This window comes from Myodes glareolus, chromosome 15, assembly GCF_982192425.1.
Source record: "Myodes glareolus chromosome 15, mMyoGla1.1, whole genome shotgun sequence".
NCBI classification, from domain to species: domain Eukaryota; kingdom Metazoa; phylum Chordata; class Mammalia; order Rodentia; family Cricetidae; genus Myodes; species Myodes glareolus.
This window is the reverse complement of record NC_142040.1, coordinates 68,851,737-68,863,734: the sequence shown is the minus strand read 5'-3', so window position 1 is coordinate 68,863,734 and position 11,998 is coordinate 68,851,737. Positions and strand designations below refer to the sequence as shown.

The 11,998-nt window shown below is 37.2% G+C and overlaps 1 pseudogene; it reads left to right on the top strand.

Moving 5' to 3' along the window:
- The first annotated feature begins 7,204 nt into the window (after window positions 1-7,204).
- LOC125414931 (fructose-bisphosphate aldolase A pseudogene) lies at window positions 7,205-8,277 on the top strand (annotated as a pseudogene).
- Window positions 8,278-11,998: the final 3,721 nt, after the last annotated feature.

Genomic DNA, 11,998 nt, shown 5'->3' with positions numbered 1-11,998 from the left:
TTCACATGTCTACACCTCTAAGACTTCTCAAGGAGGTCCATTTCAACCACGTCTACAAGGTATCCTCCTCTGCTTTCTTGTTAAAAAAAGTGGTGGGGAGGCATATAAAAGGTTAAGGGGACTGAATGGAAAGGAGGTTGGAGAAACTATGCTCAGGATGTGAAATAAAAGAACAAATAGATAAAATGTGTCATTTTAGACCAAGTCAGCAAAGATGAAAATTCTGATAGGAGAGAACAAAATTTCCACTTTTTTTATATTTGCATATGCGTTCTTTCCCTTCTCTGGCAAATCAAGCTCTTTTTCTATCTCAGAACCAAGTCTCCTTGGTGATGAGCAAGAGAGACCATTTTCCCAATAGTATGGGAAAACTGAGGTCTGGGTTTGGAAGAATAGGATTTGACAATGTAAACGAAGACAAACGATTCCCAGAAACTGTTTTCCAGAACAACTATGTGCCCTCACACATATTTTGATCTCAAAATTCATTATTCCTGACATCTTTGTACTGTTTGATTGGTTTGATTTTTGCAAAGATAAGGCTCTCCCATGTCGTTTTGTGTGAAAGGAAAATTACTATTTAAATATATTGCAATCCCATTCTTTAAATATTTTGGATTCTCATCCCTCCACAATCTGACCTATCTCTTTAAGTCAAGTCATTAAATGCTAATCATTAACTATTTTCTTGCTAGTCAATTTAAGAAACAGACAAAAAGAAAAGAAAAACAAATTCAGCATCTAGGGTCCATCAAAAGGAAGATATTATCACAAAGTCCTAAGAGACACAAAAAGCATATTTTCATGGGGAACCCCTACCATGAATGAAGCTTTCAACGTGTGCTCAGTTCCTTGTACTTAATAAAAAGTCACTACATTTTTAAGGACATTTTTATTTGTAAGAAATGTATGATCTAAACATTATAGTATCATGTTGATAGTACACCATAGACTAAAATGGACATGAGTTGGAAAACCCTGAAATAACACAGAACTTGAAAGTTTGAAATATTGTTTTTTATATCGTATATCTACAATTTTTCAAAGTAACTGAAGAAGAGAATATTAAGATAGAAACTTGGCAACAAGATTAAAACTGAGCTTCTTTTCTGACAGGTAACCTAATTTCTCAAAACAATATTGAAAAGATTACAGTGATTAAATGTATGAAAACACAAATATGCACAGATTATCTGTCAAGCTGGGGAAACTGACCACACATTTTGAAACACTTCCCTAGTGCCTGCAGCTTGGAATTCACTGGGAATATGAATCCTAAATTTAGGTTTCAGTAAATAGTTGACAGGTTATATAATCAATCCAATGTTAATTCTCAGTATGAATCATAATGGTACTAGCTGCATGATGTTATGACCTCACTGGAGGTTAAAAATGACTTCTCATATTTTTACAGAATGGTAAATCAAATGATCTCCATGAAAAAAGGTCATGTTTTAGACTATTATGTTTTTAGCACAAAGGACAGTGCCTAGGTTACAGTATTATTGACCATAAAGTTGAGTAGGTAGGGCAGTAGGTAGGACCAGGGAGGAACTGAGAGAGGAAAATATCAAACTATATTGAACAAAACCATTGAAAATAAGAATATAAAAGTAGAACATTATGAGTGATTTAGAATCTTCCATTGTGATTAGGGAGATTTTGTATAGCTTCCATCACTATAGGCTAGGCTTTTGTTGTTGTTTGTTTGTTTGTTTTTGTTCTTGTTCTTTTCAGCATGGTGTGTGCTTATGACGTGTGCTTATGATGTGTACTTACTCTTTGGTCTGTTCCCTTAGTCAACTTTCTGACTAAATACTATCTCGTGTTCCATGTTTAGTGTATAATTAGAAAACTTTCATTTAAAAAAAGAACCATCATAACTAGGCAACAAAATAACCTTTTACTTATCTATTCTTATTTTTCATAGAGATGGATTATATATCATTGTTTCTGTAACTATTCTGTTTCATCATTGTGACAAGAAGGCATGGTTTTCTTTATCTGTTAAAGTTTCCTGAGTCAAAATTCTGACATAGTATCCAAAGGACCCCAAGCAGGTTAGATCCTTTTATGACGATCTTGAGGTGAATTGCTTCTGTGATTATTCAGGCAAATGTCTGACTCTGGGGGAATCGGAGTACTCACTGGGTGCCACCCTAACCCTTGACCCCTTCTTCCCTGCCTTCTATGTCTGGTGCCTTAATTTGCCTTTTGCTGGATTTTTGTTTTGAAGAACTCCTGTCATTACTTTATCTCAGCCAGGTGATCAAGAATACTATCGTTCAGAGTCAGTTGACTAGTACTCTAATCTGTATGCAGAGCCCCTCCATAACACCAAGATTAGTGTTTGACTGAATGATAGTGAGTCACTGTGTGTGTGTGTGTGTGTGTGTGTGTGTGTGTGTGTGTGTGTAAAGGAAAGGATCTGTAGAATTTTTCTTCCTTCAATTGTCTACTTAAAAAATAATTCACAATCATTATTGCAATTTGACAAGAACAAGGTACCAAACACCTCTACTATGTCATAGTCAGGAAAGGTATAACTAGTTCATAAAGCTCTGTCTTAAATCATAAATATTCCACATTGAAGGGTGCATGTCAACAGCACTTACAATAAACTACTTCAAAACATTTGTGTAAAAACAAATGTTGAATAATTGAGAAAAGAGAAAAGTCAGTTTGTAAATACAAATTAAAACATATTTAGAAATTCCTTGGAGTATCGCACTAATGGGCTATAAGAAAACAAGGGAATCAGAGTCTAGAAAGCGAAGGTACAAGCATGTGTGCACACAAGTATTCGTTCAAAAGTGTTTTTGGCAATTCTGCACAATATAGACTAGATAAGAGGCTGAGAGGTGGGAGTCTAAAATCAAAATGAAAGCTTTGCAAATATTGCATTAATATAATACGGCAAGGTCAAGTGCCCAAGGCACAGTGTTTCATTGTTTTATCTGTGAATTCTGTAAAAAACAACGGGATTATAAAGGAATCTAATTTAGTCTTTCATGAGAGACTTTAATATGGACACAATTTGCCTTCTTTATCTCCACGCTGCTGTTTTCCTCTCTCTTGTTAATGCTTGCTAGGCATGTTTACTGCTTTTACATTTTAATCATTATTCTATTCATTTATTTATTGTTTGCATATTTATGTCAATGATACCAAGTTTGGAAAGGAAGTTTAGCTATTTCCACAACTTTTTCTTTTTACATTTTGATGGCAAAATTTATTGAAATACTGAATGGAATTGATTTAAATCACTATGATTGAAGCCAGTAGAAAATTGCCACCAAGTAAGTTTTCATTAATTTATATAAATGTATATATATATATATATATATATATATATATATATATATATATATTTCATGATCACCGGAAGATAAATAGCACAAGCTAGATAAATGGGTGAAAGTGAAGAGATGCCAGGAAAAGATGTGTCTCTTTGTCATAACTAGTCTATTATATTAAAACATCTTAAATGCCATATTTTGTAGATCTCTGAATTACTTTAAGACAATCTGTCTATTTAAAATAACTCTCTGCTTGACCTTGAAAACATACCTAATATGACTATAAGTATGATTGTGATAGGTGACTAATTACTAACGTGAATCTCAAGTTTGTGCCAATATACAAAATTTATATACAGTATACAAACATACAATTTTTAAGTATCTAGAGGTAGCCAGTTCTTAGGCTCTGAGCTTTTGTGACTTCAAAGACACTAGACAGAAAGAAAAACTTTAAGTCAGTCTGGGCAGATTGCCATGTCCCAAGTTCTATATTATTAAGTCTTAAAAGTGAGAGTGCCAATTGTCAATAGGCCCAAGAAAATATTCAGGCCAATGATGCCATGGTTATTATTTCTGACATAATACAATGTTTACATTTTATATCTTTATGGAATTTGTTTATATGTCTAATTTTGGCATTCTATTGTTTCTTGTTCATATGATACCACAGTGTCTCAGCACAAGCTAACTTTTCTGAGGAAGGTCCAGAACCTCATTCTTTCATCATCTTTCCACATCATTCTTTGTCCATCAGTGTAGGTCCCTATGTAGGGCAGAGGTAACTTCAGCTAATCTAAATTTGTGGCTATATAGTCACATAATGGCTAGAGTGTACTGTAGAAAGAGGCTTATAATCTGACCTGCAGCCAACTCCTCTACACAGCTGACTCTTGCTGACTTTGTAATGTTTACTTTGATTATCTTGATCCTGAGTAAGTACAGGGTCAGGTATTCCAAGAATATCTCATAGCCTCAACAAGAGACCTCTGGCTTCTTTATGTGTATTAGACCTACATGGTACAAGGAAGACCTTCAAGTAGATAAGGACATCTCTGTGAAAATGGGAGAGGTAGTATGCTTAGGACTTTCTTGGGGAAGCTTAGAATCAGTCCTTCTAGAAGAAGGCATAAATGATTCATAAGAAATTTTCCATCAATCCAATATCCCCATTGCACAAATATAAACAGCCTCCAAGCATGCAGCATGTGGAGATCGTAACCAAAAGTGGCACAGCGACCACCATGTGGTTCAGGCTTCGCTTAATATTTGTTAGGCAGCTGTGCTGGCTTTATGACTTTGCTGTTCCCATCAGACATGGCCGTATCAGATATTTTTCTATTTTCTTCTCAATTTCACCATTCTTGAGTTTATTGTCCTTTGCTGTAGCATCCTATGACCTATTATTTTCGCAGCTTACACATAGTCTTGGTATAATCAGAATTATTTCTTGATGGGATTTCTAAATGACACACTTTCTAATGTTTTCTGCAACCTCCAGAAACTATTTCTAATGGATGTCACTATATACTTAGATTTACAAATGAAATAAACTTCAATCTAGAGTGCTTTATCTCAAACCTATAGTTTACACTGTGTCTCTAGCTTTAGACAGTGGCCCCAGCTTTGGCTTGGTTTTTAAAGCAGGACACTAATACTTGGGTTTCTTTGATGCACCACACCTCTCACCAAGTACTTTCCCTCCCTGATGCTTATGCTTGGAAAAGTTCCCTGCTTCTTAATTATTTACATTTCTTTTATTCAAATAGCATCATCTATCCCCATCCTTGAATATGGTATCTTTTCATCATATACACTAAATAGATCATTCAACATGTTTCCTTTCCAAGATTTTCCATTATCAACTGTTTAATTTGATTTGCTGATTTCCTATAAATCGTATAATGAAAAATTACCCTGAAATAAATGCTGAAATTTAGATGAAATGCATTATTTTTTTAGTGTATACCCCATGTAAAGCAATTTCAGTTTCTTTTACTTCAGTTACTGCTCATCTTTCACAAAGCATCTTAGTAGAAATAGAACTGCTTGTTTCCATAAAAGGCAGTCTTCTGTTGGAATTTACCTGACGTACCTATATCCAGAGAGCACATTCCCTTGTTATCTACCAGGTTAATTTTTCTTTCCCTGTGGTTAAAAAGTTATTGTTATAGAAAAGAAAATGTCCAAATATGTATGTGAGTCAGTTTAATGTTCCCAAATAAAACCTCATTGGAGTTAGCATGGGAGAAAGTCAGAATTCATTGTTTGTGTATAAGGAATGTTGAAATTTTAACATATTTAAGAAAATTAATATAATTGTTCTTTAATGACAAGATAAAGCAGGACCAATTATTCACAATTTGGAATAAGTTTTATATAAATATCAAGTGAATCTATATTCTTAAACAGTTTCCTGGCCTCAGTAATTTTAACGTAGTAATTACAAATAATATGATTAAAAATTTGTACTTTGTAGTGGATGTAAGTATGCACTACCATTGAAAATTGAATGTATTTCAATAGAAAAAATAGTTTATCTTAAGGAAAATGATATTTCTAATTCCATATGTGAGTAAGTCTGATATACCATCGGGTAACTAGTATACTACTTAGTCATTTTCCCAAGATAAACATTAAATACATAGATGTCATAGAAAACAGCATTTACATAAAATATCAGAAAACGCAATTCATTAACTTGTCAAATTTTATCAACTTAATAAAGAAAATATTACCTTGAAGAGAAGCAAATTAGTATAAACTCAAGCTTCACAGAAATAAATTCTTTTTTTTTGGATAATGAAATGGAAATGGAAAAGTAAAAATTTAGTGACTGTCAAAGAATAGAAATTGATGATGTTCATATGATTTTTAAAAAACAATTTTTAGGACCAAGTGAAAGCAAAGTTCAATTTGCAATCTAAGAAGCAGCCTGTTGATGTCATAAACATCCACCGACCCACTCAGAATATAATAAGAGAGCATATTTCCATATAATAAGATGAAACACAATTTACATAAAGCATATTTAAGAGAAGGAGAGAAAGGACATTATTTCAGCATGAATAAGAAGTGCGTCAGGCTCGACCAATGGTTTATTGAGTGAAGGCAGCTGCTGCCAGTTCTGATCATCAAGGTTTATCCAGAAAGCTGATGTGATGGAAGGAGTGAACCTGATTTCTACAGTGATCTACACTCACACTCCCCATATACACACAAAATAATATAAAAATTGAAAACAGCTTTTAGTCTTCACAACGGTGATTTTAATATCTTAACTGGATGACCAGTACAGAATGCGTGTGTTAGTGACAGTATTGACATCCCTATGGCTTCTGGTTTTAAGTGATGTTCTACAATAATAAAATGATCTACTTGATCAAGAATACTAACAGTGACTAAGGATCTTCTCTCAGAACACTGATGAGACATTCCCCTCTGTATGCTGTGAATATGTTTAATTACCATTGGTTTATACAGAAACTGCTTTGACCTATGGCAGAGCAGAATAGAGCTAAGCAGAAAAACTAAACTGAAGCAGAAAGAAACAAGGCAGAGACAGAGAGACACCATGTAACTGCCATAGGAGAAAGATGCCAGAACCTTACCGGTAAACCACAAGACTCATGGTAGAATATAAAATCATAGAAATGGGTTAATTTTAGGTATATGAGTTTGTTAATAAGAAGCCTGAGTAAATAAGCCAAACAGTATTGTAACTAATATAGCTTTTGTGTGGTTATTCAGGTCTGGGTGGCTGGGAAATGAAAGCACAGTCTCCATTTATAGATCATGCTGAAGAATGGTGGTTTTGGTGACTGTTGTGGCATTTGCTACTCAGTCCTTAAGCCTACCCAACAGACCCTCCCTCTCCTGTGCCAGGAATGTGTTGCCTTGGCACCATGTCCTTTCTATACCCAGCACTAACCCTGGAAAAGGAGCTGCCTGAGAGTGCTCACCACCTTGTGGCTGAGGCAAGAGCATCCAGATACAGATGAGGTCACTGAAAATGTGGCCACGCAGGTGCAGTCCATTGCCACTGAGAACACCAAGGAGAACAGGCACTTGTACAACCAGCTGCTGCTGACTATATGAAATCCTGCACTGCAGGGGTTGAGCTAAGATCCTCTTCCATAAGACAGTATACCATAAGGCAGATGATACCCCTTTCCCCAAGCTATCAACTCCAAGAGCAGTGTTGTGAGCATTAAGATAGAGAAAGGTATGGTATCCCAGCAAGGAACCAATAGCAAGATCACCACCAAAGGGCTGGATGGCTTTCTAAATGCTGTGCCAAGATAAGAAGCATGGAGCTTACTTTACCAAGTCAGCTGGGTATTAAAGATTCAGAAACACTCCTTCAGCAATTGCCATTATGAAAAATGCCAGTATTTTTTCCAATTATGTCAGCATCTGTCAACAGAATGGCATTGGACCCATTGTGGTGCCTGAAATCCTTCCTGATGGTAACCATGACTTGAAGCACTGTCAGTATGCAATGGAGATGGTCCTGACTGTAGTCTACAAGGCTCTGGTGATCACCGTATCTATCTGGAAGACACATCCCTGAAGCCCTACAAGGTTATTCTACCATGTTTGCACTCACAAATTTTCTGATGAGGACATTGCCATGACAACTATCATAGAGATTTGATATACAGTGCTCCCTGATGTTCCTGGGATCATTTTCCTGTCTGGAGAGCAAACTGAGGAAGAGGCATCCCTCAATTACAACACTATTAACCAGTACTCACTGCTGAAGCTGTGGACTTCGTCCAGGCCCTGCAGAACTCTGCTCTATAGGCCTGGGGCAAGAAGGAGAACATGAAAGCTGCTGAGGAAAGTTAGATCAAGTGATCCCTGGCCTAAAGCCTGGCTGGCCAACAGCCTAGATTAGCAAGCAAAGTATACCCTGAGCAGTCAGTCTGGAGCCACAGGCAGTGAATCTTCCTTTGTCTCTAACTGTACCTGCTAACGGGAGGTAATCTAAGACTGCCCCATCAACATTCTAGGTCCCTGGCTACCCACTTGCTTTTGAATAGGGGGCCTTAAAGATATTCCCAATCACTCTTGCTGCCCTCATGGCTGGTGAGTGGAGTTGTGCCTGCGAATGCTAATTCTGCCATCCCTTCCAGCCCACTGCCAATAAATAGCTATTTAAGGGGGACAGAAAAAGAAAGCTGAGTCAGAAAACTCAAGCATATAAATTCAAATTCAAACAGCAGCACCTGCAAATACTATACCCAAATATAACCTAAAATGTTTATCTAAATGCTTCTCCTTCATAGCTGTTGAATAAAGTATTTATAAAAGTACAGGCTATACAAAAATGTATAGAAGAAAATTTAACCATTAAAAAATTCCAGGAACACATAGGAAAGAAAAGGACTGTACAGATAGTAAAGGACACAAGACGACAAAAAGAAGAAAGTGCTTTATTGAAAGAAGATAAACTCATCCACAAGAGCGGCTGCTTTTTTTAGTAGATGGGAATTAACTCAGAGACCCACAACTGGACCACATGCAGAAAATAAGAGACTGTGGATGTTGGACTTTAATGAATGTCTTTACCACACCCCTCACCTCAGGGCTCAAAGATCTATTCAGAAGAAGAGGCATAAAGACTGTATGAGCCAGTGGTGGTGGTTGCTTTAAGAAATCAGTGTTCCCCAGACACAATACAGTAGATGCATACATGAACTCTGAGAGACTTTCTGCACCCATGAGCCCTGCGAAGTCTCAAGACAGGCAAAAATCCCATCATGGAGAAAGGGAGCTTGGCAATAGGTTCCAGCAGTAGCCAACTTGGCAGTTGAAGTTCCCTCCAGTAGAGTTAATGGGATATGTCTACCAGACTGCACATTAGGGCCATGTTCAGGAGTAGTCTGCTAGAACAGTGTCGTGGTTTCTGTATTTGTTCATCTGATTTTTTAAAGTGAGATGGAATATGTAGTTGTGTGGATAGGAGGTAGGGGAGAATGAAAGAAATAAATTCAAAAAAGAAAACCTTGTCTTTGATTATAAATACTATCCACATCCATCATTTATTTGGACTATATCTTCCTGAGATTTTTGTGATAATTTTTATTCTCTGGTTTAATGCATATTTAAAGATGCTAACTTAAAAGAAACTTATTAATGACAGTATGTTTACAGTGCTCCTGTTCTTCAGGCTTCTCTCTTAGCGATGTACAACCTCAGCCTTCAGCCCATCAGTCACTTCTGCTAACAAATTGCATTTCAATGAAATCCCTCTCCTTAGAAGGAAATAAAAAAATGTGTTTATGTAAAACTCTAAAACATGTATTTGCTGAGTGTTTTGCCTCATATACAAGAATGTAACTCGACTCATGATCAATGGGTTTTCGTCAGACTGTATCTGCAGGAAGCAGTTGTTGAGTCAGTGGTGCTGGGCTGTATCACCGGACTGGATTTTTTCTAAATAGGGCTTTAGCTTATAGAACTCTCCTGGGGATTGTCTTTTGTCAAGGTGAGGCAGAGCTCTCAGAGGAGAGAGTTTAAGGGAGGGAATGGATTCGAGATGGGAGAGAGGAAAGAGAAGACTCTTTCAAGGTAGAGCAGCTAGTATACATCACCCCTGGCATTAAGCACAGCATTCATGTGTTAGGATTCTCTTTGCCCATCTTTTGGTTTTCCTTGCCATTCACTATTGGCTGTGGAAGTATAAGAAACATTAACAGGGAACAATGTTCACAGCAGTCAGAAGTCACGCTCCAGAAGGTGGAAAGCAATTCTTCATGTAAAAGCCCCAAAGCAAGAATCTGTTGACAAACAGGTGAAACCAGAATGAAGCCTCCAAGTTACCAATGTCTCCTCCACTCGAGTAAAACTCTTTCCTCCACTTTCGTCAGGTGGTAGCACACTAGGAAGCACATGGATAATCAGCTATAAATAAGTAGGAATTATTTTTTTCAGTGAAAATACAGCATTAAAATATGTTCAACACGTTCATTTACTGTTATTTGAAATAATGATCCAAGAATACTTCTCCAGACACACATACACATGAGGGAGAGAGAGAGAGACAGAGAAAGACAGAGAGAGACCGAGAGAGAGACAGAGAGACAGAGAGAGAGAGAGAGAAAGAGAGAGAGAGAGAGAGGCAGTTGTTTTCTTCATTTTATACAAGGAAAGAGAGAGACAGGGAGGTGTTTATTAAATATAGTGAATGATGTAATTAATGACTGTACAAATCATCTTCATCAGAGTGCAGGCTTGCAATAGTTTGATTGAAAAGAGAAATATCTGATCAAAAATACTGAGTTAGTAGCACAGAAATATATAAAATAAGTTGAAAATATTCATCAGATTGAGAAAGAAGTATTTTTTAATTAATTAATTTATTTATTAAAAATGTCCACCTCCTCCCCACCTCCCTTTTCCCTCCCCCTCCCCACCTCCCCCTCCCTCTCTAGTCCTAAGAGCAGTCAGGGTTCCCTGCCCCGTGGGAAGTCCAAAGTTCTCCCCCCTCCATCCAGGTCTGTGAAGGTGAGCATCCAAACAAACCAGGCTCCCACAAAGTCAGTCCATGCAGTAAAATCAAAACTCAGTGCCTTTGTCCTTGGCTTCTCAGTCAGCCTTCATTGCCAGCCACATTCAGAGTGTTCATTTTGATCACATGCTCTATCACTCGCAGTCCAGCTGGCCTTGGTGAGCTCCCATTAGATCAGTCACACCGTCTCAGTGGGTGGGTGGATGTACCCCTCGTGGTCCTGACTTCCTTGTTTATGTTCTCCCTCCTTCTGCTCCTCATTTGGGCCTTGGGAGCTCAGTCCAGTGCTCCAATGTGGGTCTCTGTCTCTATCTCCATCCATTGCCAGATAAAGGTTCTATGGTGATATGCAAGATATTCATCAGTGTGGCTATGGGACAAATCCAGTTCAGGCACCCTATCCTCTGCTGCCCAAGGAACAATATGGGTACCTCTTCTTGGACCTGGGAACCCCTCTAGAATCAAATCTCTTGCAAACCCTAAAATGGCTCCCTTAATTAAGATATTTACTTCCCTGCTCCCATAATCACCCTTCTTCCATCCCACCCATCCCATTCCCCCAAGCTTTCCCGAATCCTCCCCTTCTCCCTTCTATCTACCCGTCTCCCCTTACATCCACTCCCCCACACCCCCGTGCACCCAAGTTTTGCCTGGCAATCTTGTCTTCTTCCAATATCCAGGAGGATAACTATGTGATTTTCTTCAGGTTCACCTTCTTATTTAGCTTCTCTAGGATCATGAATTAAAGGCTCAATGTCCTTTAATTATTGCTAGAATCCACTTATGAGTGAGTACATACCATATTCCGAGAAAAGTATTTTTTATTTAGAAATTAAATACCATAATATAATAGAAATCTTATGTGATGTCACATCAGTTAACTCCAATTTACATGTATTCATAAAGCTTACATAAACTACATTTATGAATATTGGATTGACTAATTTCTGTGTGCATTTAAAATCACACAAAAATAAGCAAATTAAAAAGTAATCATCTCAGATTTCTGAGTGTGTTGTGTATGTATGTAAGACCAGACACATGACTTCATTTTGAGATTTTTGAAATATTTACTGATAAATGCAATTTACTCAAAATCTCAGGATTGACTTGATTTTTAGTGTGTAGAAATGTGGCAACCCAAAATTATCTGTTAGAACATGATCAAAAGAATGACCTGTAG